The following is an 8267-nucleotide window of genomic DNA, read 5'->3' on the forward strand; positions in this document are numbered from 1 at the left end:
TTTCCACACTAATACAAGTGCAAAAGTGGTTTCCTGCACCAACACAAGTGCGAAAAGTGGTTTTTCAACACTAACACAAGTGCGAAAAGTGGTTTTTCAATGCTAACACAAGTGCGAAAAGTGGTTTTTCAACACTAACACAAGTGCGAAAAGTGTTTTTTCCACACTAATACAAGTGCAAAAGTGGTTTCCTGCACCAACACAAGTGCGAAAAGTGGTTTTTCAACACTAACACAAGTGCGAAATGTGGTTTTTCAACACTAACACAAGTGTGAAAAGTGGTTTTTCAACACTAACACAAGTGCGAAAAGTGGTTTTTCAACACTAACACAAGTGCGAAAAGTGTTTTTTCCACACTGATACAACTGCAAAAGTGGTTTCCTGCACTAACACAATTGCGAAAAGTGGTTTTTCAACACAAACACAAGTGCGAAAAGTGGTTTTTCAACACTAACACAAGTGCGAAAAGTAGTTTTTCAACACTATCACAAGTGCAAAAAGTGGTTTTTCAACACAATCACAAGTGCAAAAAGTGGTTTTTCAACACTAACACAAGTGCGAAAAGTGGTTTTTCAACACTATCACAAGTGCAAAAAGTGTTTTTTCCACACTAATACAAGTGCAAATGTGGTTTCCTGCACCAACACAAGTGCGAAAAGTGGTTTTTCAACACTAACAGAAGTGCGAAAAGTGGTTTTTCAACACTATCACAAGTGCGAAAAGTGGTTTTTCAACACTAACACAAGTGCGAAAAGTGGTTTTTCAACACTATCACAAGTGCAAAAAGTGTTTTTTCCACACTAATACAAGTGCAAATGTGGTTTCCTGCACCAACACAAGTGCGAAAAGTGGTTTTTCAACACTAACACAAGTGCGAAAAGTGGTTTTTCAACACTAACACAAGTGCGAAAAGTGGTTTTTCAACACTAACACAAGTGCGAAAAGTGATTTTTCCACACTAATACAACTGCAAAAGTGGTTTCCTGCACCAACACAAGTGCGAAAAGTGGTTTTTCAACACTAACACAAGTGCGAAAAGTGGTTTTTCAACACTAACACAAGTGCGAAAAGTGTTTTTTCCACACTAATACAAGTGCAAAAGTGGTTTCCTGCACCAACACAAATGCGAAAAGTGGTTTTTCAACACTAACACAAGTGCGAAATGTGGTTTTTCAACACTAACACAAGTGCGAAAAGTGTTTTTTCCACACTAATACAAGTGCAAAAGTGGTTTCCTGCACCAACACAAGTGCGAAAAGTGGTTTTTCAACACTAACACAAGTGCGAAAAGTGGTTTTTCAACACTAACACAAGTGCGAAAAGTGGTTTTTCAACACTAACACAAGTGCGAAAAGTGTTTTTTCCACACTAATACAAGTGCAAAAGTGGTTTCCTGCACCAACACAAGTGCAAAAAGTGGTTTTTCAACACTAACACAAGTGCGAAAAGTGATTTTTCAACACTAACACAAGTGCGAAAAGTGTTTTTTCCACACTAATACAAGTGCAAAAGTGGTTTCCTGCACCAACACAAGTGCGAAAAGTGATTTTTCAACACTAACACAAGTGCAAAAAGTGGTTTTTCAACACTAACACAAGTGCGAAAAGTGCTTTTTAAACACTAACACAAGTGCGAAAAGTGTTTTTTCCACACTAATACAAGTGCAAAAGTGGTTTCCTGCACCAACACAAGTGCGAAAAGTGGTTTTTCAACTCTAACACAAGTGCGAAAAGTGGTTTTTCAACACTAACACAAGTGCGAAAAGTGTTTTTTCCACACTAATACAAGTGCAAAAGTGGTTTCCTGCACCAACACAAGTGCGAAAAGTGGTTTTTCAACACTAACACAAATGCGAAAAGTGGTTTTTCAACACTAACACAAGTGCGAAAAGAGGTTTTTCAACACAATCACAAGTGCAAAAAGTGTTTTTTCCACACTTATACAAGTGCAAAAGTGGTTTCCTGCACCAATACAAGTGCGAAAAGTGGTTTTTCAACACTAACACAAGTGCGAAAAGTGGTTTTTCAACACTAACAAGTGCGAAAAGTGTTTTTTCCACACTAATACAAGTGCAAAAGTGGTTTCCTGCACCAACACAAGTGCGAAAAGTGGTTTTTCAACACTAACACAAGTGCGAAAAGTGGTTTTTCAACGCTAACACAAGTGCGAAAAGTGGTTTTTCAACACTAACACAAGTGCGAAAAGTGTTTTTTCCACACTAATACAAGTGCAAAAGTGGTTTCCTGCACCAACACAAGTGCGAAAAGTGGTTTTTCAACACTAACACAAGTGCGAAATGTGGTTTTTCAACACTAACACAAGTGTGAAAAGTGGTTTTTCAACACTAACACAAGTGCGAAAAGTGGTTTTTCAACACTAACACAAGTGCGAAAAGTGTTTTTTCCACACTAATACAACTGCAAAAGTGGTTTCCTGCACTAACACAATTGCGAAAAGTGGTTTTTCAACACTAACACAAGTGCGAAAAGTGTTTTTTCCACACTAATACAAGTGCAAAAGTGGTTTCCTGCACCAACACAAGTGCGAAAAGTGGTTTTTCAACACTAACACAAGTGCGAAAAGTGGTTTTTCAACACTAACACAAGAGCGAAAAGTGGTTTTTCAACACTAACACAAGTGCGAAAAGTGTTTTTTCCACACTAATACAACTGCAAAAGTGGTTTCCTGCACTAACACAATTGCGAAAAGTGGTTTTTCAACACTAACACAAGTGTAAAAAGTGGTTTTTCAACACTAACACAAGTGCGAAAAGTGGTTTTTCAACACTAACACAAGTGCAAAAAGTGTTTTTTCCACACTAATACAAGTGCAAAAGTGGTTTCCTGCATCAACACCAGTGCGAAAAGTGGTTTTTCAACACTAACACAAGTGCGAAAAGTGTTTTTTCAACACTAACACAAGTGCGAAAAGTGGTTTTTCAACACTATCACAAGTGCAAAAAGTGTTTTTTCCACACTAATACAAGTGCAAAAGTGGTTTCCTGCACCAACACAAGTGCGAAAAGTGTTTTTTCAACACTAACACAAGTGCGAAAAGTGGTTTTTCAACACTAACACAAGTGCGAAAAGTGGTTTTTCAACACTAACACAAGTGCGAAAAGTGGTTTTTCAACACTAACACAAGTTCGAAAAGTGTTTTTTCCACACTAATACAAGTGCAAAAGTGGTTTCCTGCACCAACACAAGTGCGAAAAGTGTTTTTTCAACACTAACACAAGTGCGAAAAGTGGTTTTTCAACACTAACACAAGTGCGAAAAGTGGTTTTTCAACACTAACACAAGTGCGAAAAGTGGTTTTTCAACACTATCACAAGTGCAAAAAGTGGTTTTTCAACACTAACACAAGTGCGAAAAGTGGTTTTTCAACACTATCACAAGTGCAAAAAGTGTTTTTTCCACACTAATACAAGTGCAAATGTGGTTTCCTGCACCAACACAAGTGCGAAAAGTGGTTTTTCAACACTAACAGAAGTGCGAAAAGTGGTTTTTCAACACTATCACAAGTGCGAAAAGTGGTTTTTCAACACTAACACAAGTGCGAAAAGTGGTTTTTCAACACTATCACAAGTGCAAAAAGTGTTTTTTCCACACTAATACAAGTGCAAATGTGGTTTCCTGCACCAACACAAGTGCGAAAAGTGGTTTTTCAACACTAACACAAGTGCGAAAAGTGGTTTTTCAACACTAACCCAAGTGCGAAAAGTGGTTTTTCAACACTAACACAAGTGCGAAAAGTGATTTTTCCACACTAATACAACTGCAAAAGTGGTTTCCTGCACCAACACAAGTGCGAAAAGTGGTTTTTCAACACTAACACAAGTGCGAAAAGTGGTTTTTCAACACTAACACAAGTGCGAAAAGTGTTTTTTCCACACTAATACAAGTGCAAAAGTGGTTTCCTGCACCAACACAAATGCGAAAAGTGGTTTTTCAACACTAACACAAGTGCGAAATGTGGTTTTTCAACACTAACACAAGTGCGAAAAGTGTTTTTTCCACACTAATACAAGTGCAAAAGTGGTTTCCTGCACCAACACAAGTGCGAAAAGTGGTTTTTCAACACTAACACAAGTGCGAAAAGTGGTTTTTCAACACTAACACAAGTGCAAAGAGTGGTTTTTCAACACTAACACAAGTGCGAAAAGTGTTTTTTCAACACTAACACAAGTGCGAAAAGTGTTTTTTCCACACTAATACAAGTGCAAAAGTGGTTTCCTGCACCAACACAAGTGCGAAAAGTGATTTTTCAACACTAACACAAGTGCAAAAAGTGGTTTTTCAACACTAACACAAGTGCGAAAAGTGGTTTTTCAACACTAACACAAGTGCGAAAAGTGTTTTTTCCACACTAATACAAGTGCAAAAGTGGTTTCCTGCACCAACACCAGTGCGAAAAGTGGTTTTTCAACACTAACACAAGTGCGAAATGTGGTTTTTCAACACTAACACAAGTGCGAAAAGTGTTTTTTCAACACTAACACAAGTGCGAAAAATGGTTTTTCAACACTATCACAAGTGCAAAAAGTGTTTTTTCCACACTAATACAAATGCAAAAGTGGTTTCCTGCACCAACACAAGTGCGAAAAGTGTTTTTTCAACACTAACACAAGTGCGAAAAGTGGTTTTTCAACACTAACACAAGTGCGAAAAGTGGTTTTTCAACACTAACACAAGTGCGAAAAGTGGTTTTTCAACACTAACACAAGTTCGAAAAGTGTTTTTTCCACACTAATACAAGTGCAAAAGTGGATGCCTGCACGAACACAAGTGCGAAAAGTGTTTTTTCAACACTAACACAAGTGCGAAAAGTGGTTTTTCAACACTAACACAAGTGCGAAAAGTGGTTTTTCAACACTAACACAAGTGCGAAAAGTGGTTTTTCAACACTATCACAAGTGCAAAAAGTGGTTTTTCAACACTAACACAAGTGCGAAAAGTGGTTTTTCAACACTAACACAAGTGCGAAAAGTGTTTTTTCCACACTAATACAAGTGCAAAAGTGGTTTCCTGCACCAACACAAATGCGAAAAGTGGTTTTTCAACACTAACACAAGTGCGAAATGTGGTTTTTCAACACTAACACAAGTGCGAAAAGTGTTTTTTCCACACTAATACAAGTGCAAAAGTGGTTTCCTGCACCAACACAAGTGCGAAAAGTGGTTTTTCAACACTAACACAAGTGCGAAAAGTGGTTTTTCAACACTAACACAAGTGCGAAAAGTGGTTTTTCAACACTAACACAAGTGCGAAAAGTGTTTTTTCCACACTAATACAAGTGCAAAAGTGGTTTCCTGCACCAACACAAGTGCAAAAAGTGGTTTTTCAACACTAACACAAGTGCGAAAAGTGATTTTTCAACACTAACACAAGTGCGAAAAGTGTTTTTTCCACACTAATACAAGTGCAAATGTGGTTTCCTGCACCAACACAAGTGCGAAAAGTGATTTTTCAACACTGACACAAGTGCAAAAAGTGGTTTTTCAACACTAACACAAGTGCGAAAAGTGGTTTTTCAACACTAACACAAGTGCGAAAAGTGTTTTTTCCACACTAATACAAGTGCGAAAAGTGGTTTTTCAACACTAACACAAGTGCGAAAAGTGTTTTTTCCACACTAATACAAGTGCAAAAGTGGTTTCCTGCACCAATACAAGTGCGAAAAGTGGTTTTTCAACACTAACACAAGTGCGAAAAGTGGTTTTTCAACACTAACACAAGTGCGAAAAGTGTTTTTTCCACACTAATACAAGTGCAAAAGTGGTTTCCTGCACCAACACAAGTGCAAAAAGTGGTTTTTCAACACTAACACAAGTGCGAAAAGTGGTTTTTCAACACTAACACAAGTGCGAAAAGTGTTTTTTCCACACTAATACAAGTGCCAAAGTGGTTTCCTGCACCAACACAAGTGCGAAAGGTGGTTTTTCAACACTAACACAAGTGCGAAAAGTGGTTTTTCAACACTAACACAAGTGCGAAAAGTGGTTTTTCAACACTAACACAAGTGCGAAAAGTGGTTTTTCAACACTAACACAAGTGCGAAAAGTGTTTTTTCCACACTAATACAAGTGCAAAAGTGGTTTCCTGCACCAACACAAGTGCGAAAAGTGGTTTTTCAACACTAACATAAGTGCGAAAAGTGGTTTTTCAACACTATCACAAGTGCAAAAAGTGTTTTTTCCACACTAATACAAGTGCAAAAGTGGTTTCCTGCACCAACACAAGTGCTAAAAGTGGTTTTTCAACACTAATACAAGTGCGAAAAGTGGTTTTTCAACACTAACACAAGTGCGAAAAGTGGTTTTTCAACACTAACACAAGTGCGAAAAGTGTTTTTTCCACACTAATACAAGTGCAAAAGTGGTTTCCTGCACCAACACAAGTGCGAAAAGTGGTTTTTCAACACTAACACAAGTGTGAAAAGTGGTTTTTCAACACTAACACAAGTGCGAAAAGTGTTTTTTCCACACTAATACAACTGCAAAAGTGGTTTCCTGCACTAACACAATTGCGAAAAGTGGTTTTTCAACACTAACACAAGTGCGAAAAGTGTTTTTTCCACACTAATACAAGTGCAAAAGTGGTTTCCTGCACCAACACAAGTGCGAAAAGTGGTTTTTCAACACTAACACAAGTGCGAAAAGTGGTTTTTCAACACTAACACAAGTGCGAAAAGTGGTTTTTCAACACTAACACAAGAGCGAAAAGTGGTTTTTCAACACTAACACAAGTGCGAAAAGTGGTTTTTCAACACTAACACAAGTGCGAAAAGTGTTTTTTCCACACTAATACAAGTGCAAAAGTGGTTTCCTGCACCAACACCAGTGCGAAAAGTGGTTTTTCAACACTAACACAAGTGCGAAATGTGGTTTTTCAACACTAACACAAGTGCGAAAAGTGTTTTTTCAACACTAACACAAGTGCGAAAAATGGTTTTTCAACACTATCACAAGTGCAAAAAGTGTTTTTTCCACACTAATACAAATGCAAAAGTGGTTCCCTGCACCAACACAAGTGCGAAAAGTGTTTTTTCAACACTAACACAAGTGCGAAAAGTGGTTTTTCAACACTAACACAAGTGCGAAAAGTGGTTTTTCAACACTAACACAAGTGCGAAAAGTGGTTTTTCAACACTAACACAAGTTCGAAAAGTGTTTTTTCCACACTAATACAAGTGCAAAAGTGGATGCCTGCACGAACACAAGTGCGAAAAGTGTTTTTTCAACACTAACACAAGTGCGAAAAGTGGTTTTTCAACACTAACACAAGTGCGAAAAGTGGTTTTTCAACACTAACACAAGTGCGAAAAGTGGTTTTTCAACACTATCACAAGTGCAAAAAGTGGTTTTTCAACACTAACACAAGTGCGAAAAGTGGTTTTTCAACACTAACACAAGTGCGAAAAGTGTTTTTTCCACACTAATACAAGTGCAAAAGTGGTTTCCTGCACCAACACAAATGCGAAAAGTGGTTTTTCAACACTAACACAAGTGCGAAATGTGGTTTTTCAACACTAACACAAGTGCGAAAAGTGTTTTTTCCACACTAATACAAGTGCAAAAGTGGTTTCCTGCACCAACACAAGTGCGAAAAGTGGTTTTTCAACACTAACACAAGTGCGAAAAGTGGTTTTTCAACACTAACACAAGTGCGAAAAGTGGTTTTTCAACACTAACACAAGTGCGAAAAGTGTTTTTTCCACACTAATACAAGTGCAAAAGTGGTTTCCTGCACCAACACAAGTGCAAAAAGTGGTTTTTCAACACTAACACAAGTGCGAAAAGTGATTTTTCAACACTAACACAAGTGCGAAAAGTGTTTTTTCCACACTAATACAAGTGCAAATGTGGTTTCCTGCACCAACACAAGTGCGAAAAGTGATTTTTCAACACTGACACAAGTGCAAAAAGTGGTTTTTCAACACTAACACAAGTGCGAAAAGTGGTTTTTCAACACTAACACAAGTGCGAAAAGTGTTTTTTCCACACTAATACAAGTGCGAAAAGTGGTTTTTCAACACTAACACAAGTGCGAAAAGTGTTTTTTCCACACTAATACAAGTGCAAAAGTGGTTTCCTGCACCAATACAAGTGCGAAAAGTGGTTTTTCAACACTAACACAAGTGCGAAAAGTGGTTTTTCAACACTAACACAAGTGCGAAAAGTGTTTTTTCCACACTAATACAAGTGCAAAAGTGGTTTCCTGCACCAACACAAGTGCAAAAAGTGGTTTTTCAACACTAACACAAGT

Source organism: Myxine glutinosa, unplaced genomic scaffold (assembly GCF_964187855.1).
Source record: "Myxine glutinosa unplaced genomic scaffold, kmMyxGlut1.1 SCAFFOLD_781, whole genome shotgun sequence".
NCBI classification, from domain to species: Eukaryota; Metazoa; Chordata; class Myxini; order Myxiniformes; family Myxinidae; genus Myxine; species Myxine glutinosa.